This window comes from Rhinolophus sinicus, chromosome 16 (assembly GCF_057876585.1).
Source record: "Rhinolophus sinicus isolate RSI-liver-muscle chromosome 16, RSI-T2T, whole genome shotgun sequence".
NCBI classification, from domain to species: domain Eukaryota; kingdom Metazoa; phylum Chordata; class Mammalia; order Chiroptera; family Rhinolophidae; genus Rhinolophus; species Rhinolophus sinicus.
This window is the reverse complement of record NC_142516.1, coordinates 32046891-32060139: the sequence shown is the minus strand read 5'-3', so window position 1 is coordinate 32060139 and position 13249 is coordinate 32046891. Positions and strand designations below refer to the sequence as shown.

General features: G+C 42.7%; 1 protein-coding gene across 3 annotated transcripts in view; it reads left to right on the top strand.

Annotated features, from left to right (window-relative positions):
• The first annotated feature begins 3592 nt into the window (after positions 1–3592).
• Positions 3593–13249, top strand: part of RUSC2 (RUN and SH3 domain containing 2) — a 46147-nt gene continuing 36490 nt past the window's right edge. The window contains exon 1 of one of the 3 annotated variants that reach the window (XM_074330683.2): positions 3593–3898. The gene's annotated coding sequence lies outside the window, so the exon portion shown is untranslated. The remainder of the gene's footprint in view (positions 3899–13249) is intronic. The other 2 variants (XM_019729040.3, XM_019729042.3) reach the window with 2 other exon arrangements.

The window sequence follows — 13249 nt, the reverse complement described above, 5'->3', positions numbered from 1 at the left end:
GCAGGAGGAAACGTGAGCTGTGCTGTCAAATGCCTACAGATTTCTAATTAGATAGAAGGTTGCCTGAGGGTGGGGTTGATTGCCTATAAAGGGGCATGAGGTCAATTTTCTATATCTTGTTTTTTGAGGTGGTTACATGGGTGTAGACATTTGTCAAAACTTACCAAACTGTACACTTAAAATCTGTGCATTTTATTGTATGTAAATTATACTTCAATAAAGTTGATATTTTAAATGCCTAGAGATTTCTAAAGGAGTTGTAAGTGACCAACTAGAGGAGTTGCTGAATTCACCCACATTAAAGTAACTAGGTATAGGAGAAGTATCTCCACCAACAGGGAGGGAACCTCTGAAAAATCTATAAAAGGGCTCTTTGAGAAAGAGTCAGCTCTATATACTCCCGAGCACTAAAATTAGTTTGTGACAGTATTAGTTGAGTAAGGACCTCCCTCATCCTTTCTCCCTCCAACCTGCTCAAACCCTGTGGAGAAAGAGGGTTAGCAAGCTGGGGGTGGGAGAAGAGATAAGTAGGAAAAGATTGACATCTACTAAGCCCCGTCCCCATTTCCCGCTGAACATGGCCACTTGCAATAGGGCTAAGCTGAGAAATGGGAAAAGCCTTAATTTTAAAGTTTGAAGTTTAGAAATTATTTTATTAGTCTGGACATCTTAATTATTAAAGTTTCATTCCAGGAGAGAGCCCCACGAGGGGCTTCCTGAAGTTGGGTTCAGTGAGGAAATCTTTTTACTTGAACTAGATTGAATAGCTGTCAATAGCAAAAAAGACAGAGGTAATTCAAGTTTACATGGGCCATGTTTACACTTGTTCCTCATCTACAGCCTCTCGGAAACAGAGAGAGGTCACAGGACCATCTGGTTCACCCAGTACCTTTTTCTTAAAAGGACTTGTGGGGGAAATAACCTTATTTACCACTGCCAGAAACAAAGCAACAAGGGAACATTGTTCTAGCCTCAGCATTTCCCTGCGATTCTAGCCCCAAATCTGAGATACATGCAAAGAGTTTTGAAGAAGACCCAGCATTTGGAGGATCCTGGGATCGTCCTGGACTATTTGCTCTATTCTATCCCCACCCTACCCCCAATGATACATTTAATTAAGTCTTATACATTCTACACCCTAAGTCTCTTGAATCTATTTCCTCCAATCTAACCCTTCAGCCAGTGCCCTAATTGAGACCCTCTCACTTCTCATCATAATTATCAGAGTCTCCTAACCGATCTCCTTACCTTCCTCTAATTCAATATTCACACTCTCACTAGAATGAGATTTCTAAAGTGCAAATCTGTTCAAATACTGGTAATAATGCAAAATGTCTCTGTCCGTAGCAATGCAAATGATTCCTGTTCCTGGTTATGCAAATTATGTCTGGTAGAGGATATACATTTCTAAAAATTAAATCATTTGAACTGGTTTTGGTATCTTATTGGTTCCCTCATTAATTAGTGAGTTTAATGTGTGTTTATATTTGTATAAGACTTAATGATTTTACCTTTTTGAAAATTATCCCTTAACACAAATAACAGGAAGTCACCCACACTTGCTGAATGAAACTATATGAATGGATAGAAGGATGTGTCATCAACCAAAGGCAGGAATCAAGCTAGGCCTCAGAAGTGGAACCAGCTGCTGGAAGGCCCCAGAACCCGCGAAGTTGTCTCTTTGTGTCTAGACTTGGCTTCTCTCTGCACAACAGATTGATCCTTCTCAGCAAATTGGTTTTCTGTTGCTACTCAGGCCATTCGGCAAGTAAAAGATAGTCACTCACACAGTTCTGAAATTTCCATTATAAGTCCAACCCTGAGGAAGGTTGTGGTTCTCTCTCTCCCCAATTCCAAAGTCTCAGGGAGAAGATTCCAGCTGGCCTACTTTAGGGTAAGTTCCCTACCCTGGACCATTATCTGTATAAACATGGCTTTTCATTGGTCCTCCTGCCAGCAGTCGTAGCCCTCTCCACCCTTAGAATTTTATTTCTAAAATTTGTATTTGATTTGCCATTCCTGCCTCTGCATAAAGCCATTCAGTGTCTCCCTGCTTACAGGTGAGTCCCAACTCCGTGATCTGTCACAGGAGACTTCGTCATCACACCCCTGACTATGTCTGCTGTGCTTGCTCCATTGCATCCCACACGTCCATCATATCAGTTATGTTGCCCCTCTGTTCTTTTGTACATGCTGATTCCCCCGCACCCTTTATCTCCCACTCATTCTTCAAAGCTCAACTCACACCACTTCTGTGAAGCCTGAAGGTGCATTACACAGTATGACATTTATCTGCTTCCTTGACTGTGACCCAACAAGCCTGTGCGTGCCTGGACCACAAGGTCTCAGTCTCTAACTCTTTCACAGAGCATGGACCCTAGAGGGACCACCTAGCCCCATCCCCCTTTGACGAGAAGGAGGGGACAATAGGATCCTCAATGTCCCACACACCACGTCTGCCATAAGGAGCAGGAGGAAGTACATGAGTTGTGTTAAAGAAAAATTGATTTATGACCCTTGTTAAAGATGGTAAGGCAGACTTTAGGGGCAAACCATTGTGATAGGTATAGGGACCACTGCAGTGGGGTCTTGCAGTGGGAAACTGAGCTCAACTCAGTCCTCAACAAGGACAAGTGGGGATTTACAGCCATGGAGCAGGGGTAGGGGGTGAGTGGATGGCAAATTACAGTCTTAGTCTGTTGAGGCTGCCATAATACAACAGACTGTGTAACACATAAGCAACAGACATTTATTTCTCATAGTCCAGAGGCGGGAAGCCGGAGATCAGGGTGTCAAGTAGGGTTTTCTCCTGGTCGGCAGACGTCTTGTGTCCTCACTTGGAGGACTGCGCTAGGGAGCGCCGTGAGATCTGTAAGAGCACTAATCCTACTCATGACCTAATCACCTCCCAAAGGCCCCATCCACTAACACCATCACCTTTGGGGGTTAGGATTTCAACACATGAATTTTGGAGGAATACAAACATTCAGACCACTGCAATTACTAAGAGGGAAAACATCAGGGCTAAGGGGGATTCTTGCTAGACGGACTCAACAGAATTCTTGCTGAAGCCACGCCACGGTGATAAGGCAATGGATGGTCATATACCAAAGATGGAGGATTTTCATTAAATTGACTTAACAGGATTCTTGCTTAATCTGGATTCTACAAGACCAGAGAGGGAAGCCCAGAGTCGCGCCTAGTCCAGCAGAGGACTCAAGAGGAGCCTGATTAAAATTTTGGTCAAAGGAGGCTGTCAGTCCCATGTTTTACCAGGGCTTCTTAACCTTGGCTATGCATTGGGTGCTTTTAAAAATATCAAAGCCTAGGCACCACCCCAGTGATTCTGATTCAATCGGTGTCGGCTGAGATCAGGCCTTAGTTTTGTTATTTTTCTATTTTCCCCAAGTGGTTCTACTGGGGTGTCAGGGTTGATAATCCATGCTTTAGGTGAAGGTCACTGAGCAAATGCACCTGCCTTCGAAGCCAGTAGGCCTTCGCCCCACGGTTCACGGTTCCAGCGCCCGAGAGCCGCGCTTCACCGGCCACACCCCAAAGGGGCGGGGCGCGGGCCGCATAAGGCGGAGCCACGGACGTAGCCTCGCCGCTCCCCTCTCGGGAAAGCACTGCGCGTGACTCGCGGTGCCCTTCGCTGCGGGAACGGGGGAGGTGGGCGAGCACCGTGAGCCCAATGGGCCAAACCAACGCGCCCTCCGGAGGGGCGGCTTGAGGGCAATCCAGATTGGACCATCGGCGCCGCTACTGCAGGGGGGACCGGGCGTTACCAACCCGTTTGCAGAGGAGGGGGCCGCCGGCCTGTCCCCGCTGCAACGCGACCCCTGGAGGGCGCGAGACGCCGCCGCCGCTGCTGACGGACCACGCTGAGGCGAGAGACCAGGTAGGGACGCCTCTCCGGGACTCGGCGTGGTCCGGGAGACCCCTTGCCCTCATGTTTCGAATGACCCCTTCCTTAGGAGAAGGCCCTCTGCCCACCTACCCAGCCCTCAGCACCTCCGCCCTTCCCCTCACCTCTTTCCCCTCGTTCCCTAAGCCCCATCTTCCTGGTCCGCTCCGACCCTCTGGACCCACCTCATCCTCAGTCCTCTTCCTCATCCTTCAGCTCTGGCATCCACTGAACCTTCAAACACCCAGGACCACCCATCCCTTTGGGCGTCACCCTAGATCCACTCCAACCGTCTCTTCAAACTGTCCCTTCAGAGACACCCTCTCAGCTGGCTTGCGCCCAGTTGTCATGGCTGTACCCCCATCTGTGATGGCCCTGGGGGAGCGAGAAGGCCCAGCATCCAACCCTGTGACTGCCGCGGGGACCTCCTTATAGTCAGCCCCAGCCGGCCCTCTGCGCCTTCCGCCCCGTGGGTCCCTGGTTCCCAAGTTGGTATCTGCCCTAGCGGATAAAGGATCTCTCCACCGCATCCAGCTTTACCTTAGGAAAACCTTTGGCGTGGCAGTTTGCCAGTCCCCTGCCACTGCACTTTACCTGCTGCGAAGGGCACTGTGATCCTGTTGCCCATGGCTGACTTGGGACCGCCAGGCTGGCCCTGTGGACGCAGGGGGACTGCCCTGAAGGCAAGGACCATACACCATTTATATCCCCAGCGCCCAGGACAGTGTCTGACACATGGTAGCGCTCAGTAGATATTTGATGGGTGGATGAATGAGTGAATGAATGAGTCCAATGCAGAGGCTGTGAGCAGAGTGCTTTAATGGAAAAGGTGTCACTAGGTACATAAAGGGGGGAAAAGGAAAAGCATGGGCGGAATTACTTGTGCTGCTCATTTTGGGAGCATAAAACAATATATTCAGTCTTTCAATTAATGCATCTAATTTCATTTACATGCAAGCTTCTATACGTCAGCTGTTTTCCACTCATGTTCTGTTTACAAGAAAAACAAAAAACAAAAAGTCAGGGCTGGAGCTGCAGAAATTTTTGTTGGCTAGTGCCTTAGAGGCTGCCCAGATAATCTTGAAAGAGCTTTGCCCAGGTGAACGAGCATGCTCCTCTTGCTCTACTTAGTAAGAGACTAACTACTTATCTCCCTCTGGGGAAGAATTCTGGAGGCCAGCCACAGCCTTTAAAGCTGACTCAGTGTATTTATTCTTGTATATGGTGTAAGGAGGTGGTCCAGCTTCATTTGTTGCATATGTCTGTCCAGGTTTCCCAGCACCATTTATTGAATAGACTGTCTTTACCCCAATGTAAATTCTTGCTTCCATTGTTGTAGATTAAATGATCGTATAGGCATGGATTTATTTCTGGGTTCTCTATTCTGTTCCATTGATCTATGTGTCAGTTTTTATGCCAGTACCATGCTGTTTTGATTGCTATGGCCATAGAATGTCAACTATAACTATATATATGTATATGCATACATATATATGTATATTAATGTACAGGATGTGGAGTACAGCATAAGGAATAGAGTCAGCGGAACTAACAGCTATATACAATGTCAGAGGGATGGTAGATTGGGGGAGGGGGTTTATTACTTTGTGAAGGGTATAAATGTCTATTGTATTGTTCTGTACACCTGAAACTAATTAAGAAAAAAAGCTGTGACTCAGTGTAGCTGGTCAGCCCGTGCTTCAGGACAGGTTGGAGGAATGAAGGACCTCAGTTATTTTACCCTTTAGCTCCTGGATACACAAACCAAACCACCCCTGCCTCAGAGACTGGAAATATAGATGTTCCTGGCAGGGATATCTAGTGTGAGAGACATCAAAGGTTCCTAAATACTACCATAGTTAATCAGGCCACATGGGCCATTTGTTTCTCAGTAGATCAGACTCAGGCAGGGATTACGACTAAGCAAACAATGTCAATAATAAACAGGAACATGAGCCTTTTAAAGATGGAATTCCCAAAGAACAGAAAGCCTGGAACCTGTTTCTGTTGATTCCTAGGAGGATGACCTAAACAGATTAAGTTTCCTGAGGGTAAGACAGGGTTCAGAGCCTTCAGTTTTGGCCCAGGTTCCATAGGGAAGTAAATAATATTGCTGAGTGATGAAACAATGGCTGGAAAGCTGTAGGAGTTTGTAAGCTAAGAAGTATTTGCCTGACTAGTAGTAGCATAATTGTAACTGGGGCTGGGAATGTTAGTACCGTAGGAAAAAACAGTGATTGGAGTTTAGGAGGCAATGGTATGGCTTACTGGAAGGAAGAGAGATCCCACCACTATCCCTGGTATTGTTACCTGTGCCCCTCGTGCTGCATGGCCATAGGGCAGTTACCACTATTGTTTCTCTTCTGCTTTGAACCAGGTCAAAATCTGATTTCCTCTGAATTTTATGTTAAGTGTTTAAGGTCCCTTTTTGAGGCCAGGCCTGCCTAACAGGAGTCTGGGTATGTGCTCACCCATTTCTAGCTCTGATTTCTCTCTCTTCACTTTCTTTTTTTCCTACCCTCCGACCTATCTTTATAAAGTTTTGCCTCAAAGGAACTAAAGCAGGGAGGGGCTCCTGAGTTGGATTAAGCATGGGTATGTCATCTAAAGACCAATACATTTTTTCCTTTTTTTTTTGGTGATCAATACATTTGTAATGTGCTTTTTCACTTGTCCCTGTCTGGGCTCCCTGCTAAGACCTCAGTAACCCCAGAATACTCTGAATTATTTGATTTATTTTTTCTTCGACTTCCAATATTCCAGAGTGTTGCCAGATAAAATACAGGATGCCAAGTTAAATTTGAATTTCAGATAAACAACAGGGTGTCCTGTATTTTCCTTTGCTAAATCTGGCAACCCTAGTTCATGGGGAGGCTTATGACTTCTAATTTTCTCTCTGCAAATTTAGGACAATAACTCACCCTTTTCTTCTGTTACTCATACACAGTGACTGCACACTCTATCAAAAGTCACTTGACTGAGATGGCTCACTGCATGTTAGGGGAAGGGCAGGCTCTATAGAGATAGTCTGATTGGTCTGTGTTGAGGTTACTCAGAAAACCCCCACACAGACATTGGCATATGATATTGTAGTTCCCGTCAAATGAGTCCATCATGCAAAATGAGCATATTATTTTGAGTGGCCAGATATCAACATTGCTCTGGGAGACACGGCCATGGGTGGGATGGGCAAGTGAGAGGTGGATTCTAAAGAAAAAGTATAACTCATAGCAGAACCTCTCTTTTACTACATTTACTCTTTTTGTACGTGTGGTAAAATATACATAACATAAAATTTACTATTTTGGCCATTCTCAAGTGTACAGTTCAGTGGCATTAAGTATCTTCACATTGTTGTCCAACCATCATCAGCACCCATATCCAGAACTTTCTATGTCCATGTCCATTAAACACTAACTCCTCATTCCCCCTTTCTTCCAGCCCCTGGCAACCACCATTTTACTTCCTTTCTCCGTAAATTTGACCCCTTTAGGCCATATAAGTTGAGTCATACAATATTTGTCTCTTTGTGAGTGACTTATTTCATTTAACGTAATGTATTCAAGGTTCATCCATGTTGTAGGTTGTATCCAAATTTCCTTCCTTTTTAAGGATGAGTAATATTCATATATCCTGTTTATCCAGTATCATCAGTGGACACATGGGTCGCTTCCACCTTTTGGCTGCTGTGAATAATGCTGCTCTGAACACAGGTGTGACCCGGTGTGCAAATATCTGAATCCCTTCTTTCACGTCTTTTGGGTATGTACGCGTCTGTACCCAGAAATGGAATTGCTGGATTGTATGGTAATTCTATGTTTACTTTTTTGAGAAACTGCCATACTATTTTTACAGTGGCTATACCATTTTATATTCCCACAGCAATGTAAAGCAGTACAATTTTTCCATTTCCTTGCCAACACTTATTTTCTTTTTTCGTTGTTTTTTTTTCTAATGCTAGTCATCCTAGTGGTTATGAAGTGGTGTCTCATTGTGGTTTTCATTTGCGTTTCTCTACTGACTAATGATGTTGAACATCTTTTCATGTGCCTATTGGCCATTTTTTATATTTTCTCTGGAGAAAAGCCTATTGAAATCCTTTGCCCATTTTTAAATTGGATTATGTCTTTCTATGTTGAGTTGTAAGAGTTATTTATATAGTCTGGATAGAAGTTCCATTATACAAAGTCTGACAATTAAGTTCGCGAACTTGTTGCACCAATGTCACTAATCTTTTTTCGATATCAGAGGGATTATTCATTATAAATTTGCACCAACTGGACAAACAGTTTACTATTTGGAAATGCTGAAAAGGCTGCGTGAAAAAGTTAGACGAAAATGACCTGAACTTTTTGCCAACAATTCATGGCTCTTGCATCACGACAATGCACCAGCTCACACGGCACTGTCTGTGAGGGAGTTTTTTGTTTTGTTTTTTTAATTTTATTGCGGAATATTGGGGAACAGTGTGTTTCTCCAGGGCCCATCAACTCCAAGTAGTTGTCCTTCAATCTAGTTGTAGAGGGCACAGCTCACTGGCCCATGTGGGAATCAAACTGGCAACCCTGTTGTTCAGAGCTCGTGCTCTAACCAACTGAGCCATCCGGCCACCCTGTGAAGGAGTTTTTATCCATTAGACAAATAACTGTGTTGGAACACACTCCCTACTCACCTGATCTGGCCCCCAATGGCTTCTTTCTTTACCTGAAGATAAAGGAAATACTGAAAGGAAGACATTTTGATGACATTCAGGACATCAAGGGTAACATGACAGCTCTGATGGCCATTGCAGAAAAAGAGTTCCCAAGTTGCTTTGAAGGATGGACTAGGTGCTGGTGTCGGTGCATAGCTTCCCAAGGGGAGTACTTTGAAGGTGACCATGGTGATATTCAGCAATGAGGTATGTAGCACTTGTTCTAGGATGAGTTCGTGAACTTAATTGTCTGACCACTTATGTCTTTCTATTGTTGAGCTGTCAGAGTTCTTTATATATTCTGGATAGAAGTCCCTTTTTAGATATGTGATTTCCAAATAGGTTCATCAATTTCGTGTGTTCCTTTTCGCTCTTTTGATAGTGCTTTCATGCACAAAAGTTTAAAACTGTGATGAAGTCCAGTTTACCTATTTTTTTCTTTTATTGCCTGTGCTGTTGGTGTTATATCAGAGAAATTATTGCCAGATTCAATGTCATGAAGCTTTCTCCCTGTGTTTTCCTGCAAGTTTTCTTATAGTTTTATCTCTGATCATTAGGTCTTTGATCCATTTTGAGTTAATTTATATATGTAATGTAAGATAAAGGCCCAACTTCATTCTTTTGCATACAGATATCAGTTTCCCCACCACCATGTGTTGAAAAGATCATCCTTTCCCCATTAAATAAGCTTGGCAGTCTTGTTGAAAACCATTTGACCACAAATCCCAGGGTTTATTTCTTGGCTGTCTATTGTATTCCATTGGTCTATATGTCTGTTCTTATGCCAGTACCATACTCTTTTGATTACTGTATTTTGTAGTAAGATTAGAAATAAGGAAATGTGAGTCCTCCAACTTTGTTTTTTGTTTGTTTGTTTTCACGATTGTTTTGGCTATTCAGGATCCCTTGAGATTCCATATGAATTTTAGGGTGGATTTTTATTTTTTTCTGCAAAAAGCGTATTAGGATTTTGAAAGGGATTGCGTACAATCCATAGATTTGCTTTGGGTAGCATTGGCATCTTATTATTATTGTAGAAAGAACACATAACATGAGATCTATCCTCTTAACAAATTTTTAAGTGTACAATATATTGTTGATTATAGGTACATTGTTATACAGCAGATCTCTAGAACTTGTTCATCTTGCTTGACTAAAACTTTATTCTCATTGAACAGCAGCTCCCCACTTTTCTCTCCCTCAGCCCCTGGCAACCACCATTCTGCTCTTTGATTCATGAATTTGACTATTTTAGATACCTCATATAAATGGAATAAGGCAGTCTTTGTCTTTCTGTGATTAGCTTATTTCACCTAGCATAATATCCATCTCAGTTGTTGCATATTGCTGGTATTGACGTCTTAACAATCTTTTTTTTCCCTTTAAATTGAAGTTTATTGGGCGACAATTGTTAGTAAAGTTACATAGATTTCAGGTGTACAATTCTGTAATACATCATCTATATCTTGCATTGTGTGTTCACCACCCAAGGTCAGTTCTCTTTCCATGACCATATATTAGACCCCGTTTACCCTCTTTTAGAGCCCCACTTCCCTTTTCCCCCTTACCCTCTAGTAACCCCTAAACTATCATCTATGTCTATGAGTTTTTGTTCTTTCAGTTGTTTGTCTTGTTCTTTTGTTTTCGGTTTATATACCACATATCAGTGAAATCATATGGTTCTCTACTTTTTCTGTCTGACTTATTTCACTTAGCATTATAATCTCAAGATCCATCCGACATTTTAACAATCTTATGTCTTACAGTCCATGAACACAAGATATCTTTCCATTTATTTGTGTCTTCTTTAATTTCTTCCAGCAACATTTTGTATTTTTCAGTGTATAAGTCTTTTACTTCCTTGGTTGAGTTTATTCCTAAGTATTGTATTCTTTTTAAAGTTATTGTAAACGGAATTTTCTTAATTTCCTTTTCAGATTGTTTATTGTTAGTGAATAGAAACACAACTGATTTTTATGTGTTGATTTTGTCCTGTGTGTTTTATGTGTTGAAAAGTCCTGGGACAGATTCATTTATTAGTTCTAACAGCTTTAGGGGGAACCTTTAGAGTTTTCTACGTATAAGATCATGTCATCTGCAAACAGAGACATTGATGCCTTTATTTCTTTTTCTTGCCTAATTGCTCCGGCTAGAACTTCCAGTACTCTGTTGAATAGAAATGGCAAAAGTGAACCATATTTCCTCTTAACACACAGTCTTATGGGTTTAAGGATTTCATATACAAGTACTTAATAGACACTAAGAAGGAAACTGTATTTTAGCTTAGTATATTAAGCAGTGTTAATAGTGAGTCATCAAGAAAAAGTTAAGTTATAGCCTATATACTGTATATAAAACAAAAATGTATAGAAGTAAAAGTGTACATTTTAAAAGTTTTACCAAAATACCTAAAGCTTTTTAAAAACTAATGTTTATAATTAAAAAAGAAGAAGAAGAAGACCCCTGTTCTCTGGAATTCTGGTTTAATTAGAAAGTCTTTTATCTTCTCCAGGAAGATGAGACAGTGAACTCTGAAATGTCTGCTGTGTTTTTTTATTTCTTCTGTGAGGTCCTGTGGTCAAGGACAATGAATTGATCACCGAGCAGAGAGAAAAACAGGGACAGCAAACTCCTGGCTAGGAGTTAGTTATCTTAGGATCCAAAGTCTGTACTTGTTTATCTTAGTATCCAGGTAAAGAGAAAAGGAGAGCAGAGTATTCCTAAAGACAGTATAGGTAAGGTTTAGATGACCCCACAGCAAAAAGCAAAACCTCAGAAGGAGAGAGTTGGGGTTCTATTTCTTCGTTGTAATGGACAATAATTTGTTAGCTGAAGTGAAGTCCAAAGCCTCAAATAAAAAGTGTGTGATATAAATAGGGACTGAACTCCAGCAAAATGAATGGAAATAAAAATGGAGCTCAACTGAGAGCAGGTTATTGATCGATTCTAGTGACTCCTTCAAGGGCCAGAGTTTTCCGTTCAAATACAGATAATTTCGGTTGCCAATTCAGTATAAGCTGGTCTCTGATTAATAAATATGCTAATGGCCTCCCTGGACAGAGTTGACTTTTATGGATTAGCTGTCTTTCCTGTGAATGCAGCACATTCCAGAGGCCTACTTTGTATAGTCATAGTTACTTGAATGTTTGTTCCATCTCCCCAGGTAAACCGGAAGCTCCATGAAGGCCAGCACCAGGTCTGTTTTGCTCACATAGTGCAGCGCCTACACTTCGTAGGTGCTCAGTTAATGTTTGTTGACTGCTTCATCTACTCTTTAGGCAAGACTTGAGCATATGAGGTTCTCAGGTCCATGAACAAATTCTTCCATGCGTCTGCCTGAGCCGGGAAGCAAACCCTTCTAGACCCCTGATGGTGTGCTTCTGGGTTGGGCTATTAGATTCCGCAGGTCTTGCCTCCTTTGGCTGGGGCCCCAAAGGCTTGATGCCATTTGGGCTTGGTTTTGGCAGTAGGGCTTGTCCTTGTTCTGAGATTTTAACAATAAATGGACTGTGCTATTTCCTGTCCCCTGGGGAGCTCAGTGGGACCACAAGAGAGGGGCAGTGGGAGCACAAAGTCACTGCTTTCTCTCCTGGAACCTCCCCATCTCTACCCAGAGATGCTCCAGTATCGGTTGGCCAATCAGGAAATTCCAAACCCTTTTCCTGAAACTCTAAACAGCTTGAGGAATCTCTCCAGCTGGAGTTGGAAAAGCTCCCAGTGAGGAGAGCCGAGTCTTATGTAACGTTACAGACTTCCCTTTTTTAGGAAAAATGTTTCTCAGCGAGTGCTGGACTTTTGGAGACACACCCTGCATTCTTTCCTGGCTGCTCAGCAGCCCCGTTGGAAGCAGCTAACAGGGCAGAGTTGAAGGTGAGGTGAAGGGGGGAGAGATGAAGAAAGAGGGAGAGAGGGACGTCTGTCATTCTGACTGGAACATGCTGTTCTGGTTCTCATGCTGTGGCTCCCAGTAACAGTGGGAACTCGGGAGCGGAGTTGTGCCTAGGCCTACTCGCCCTGCACATGCCGGAAGCCGACCACTGTACCCCCTTTATCCTCTCAGCACCCACACCCCAACAAGGAGGTTTAGCATAAAGTGTGTGTAAATAAGTCCAACGCTATAGTGAGTCAAATGCTGCTCTAGAAAAAGAAATTTTTCCAATTTAGCTTGGTGAAGATTCTGTTCCTCCCTTAATTCAATTCAGTGAACATTTTAAGCCATGTGCCAGGCGCTGGGCGAGGTTGAATGAGTCAAAGACGAAGAAGACTGTCTCTAGCCTTAACAGGCAACCAAGGAGGAAAGAGAAAATGTGTATGAGTAGTTATAATACACTTCCTTGCTTAATAGTCCTTTGCACTGTATGTAATCCTTGTATCCTTAACTCTTACAAAGTAACTAACCGTTATGTTTCTGTCCACCTGTCAACTTAAATGCCTGCTAGATACTTCAATATAAACAAAAGTACAAGAAAATCTCCCCTCTTCAGGTGTGACCAGTTATTTTACTAAATTATGCATGAAAGGGACAGGCACAGTTTCAAGAATATTCTTATTTTAATTGTTTTTATTTCCATAATTTCCTCAGCTCACATAAGGCATTTTGGAACTTTGACTGTAACTTGAATCTTTCAAAATAATAAATAACTTGGACAGCA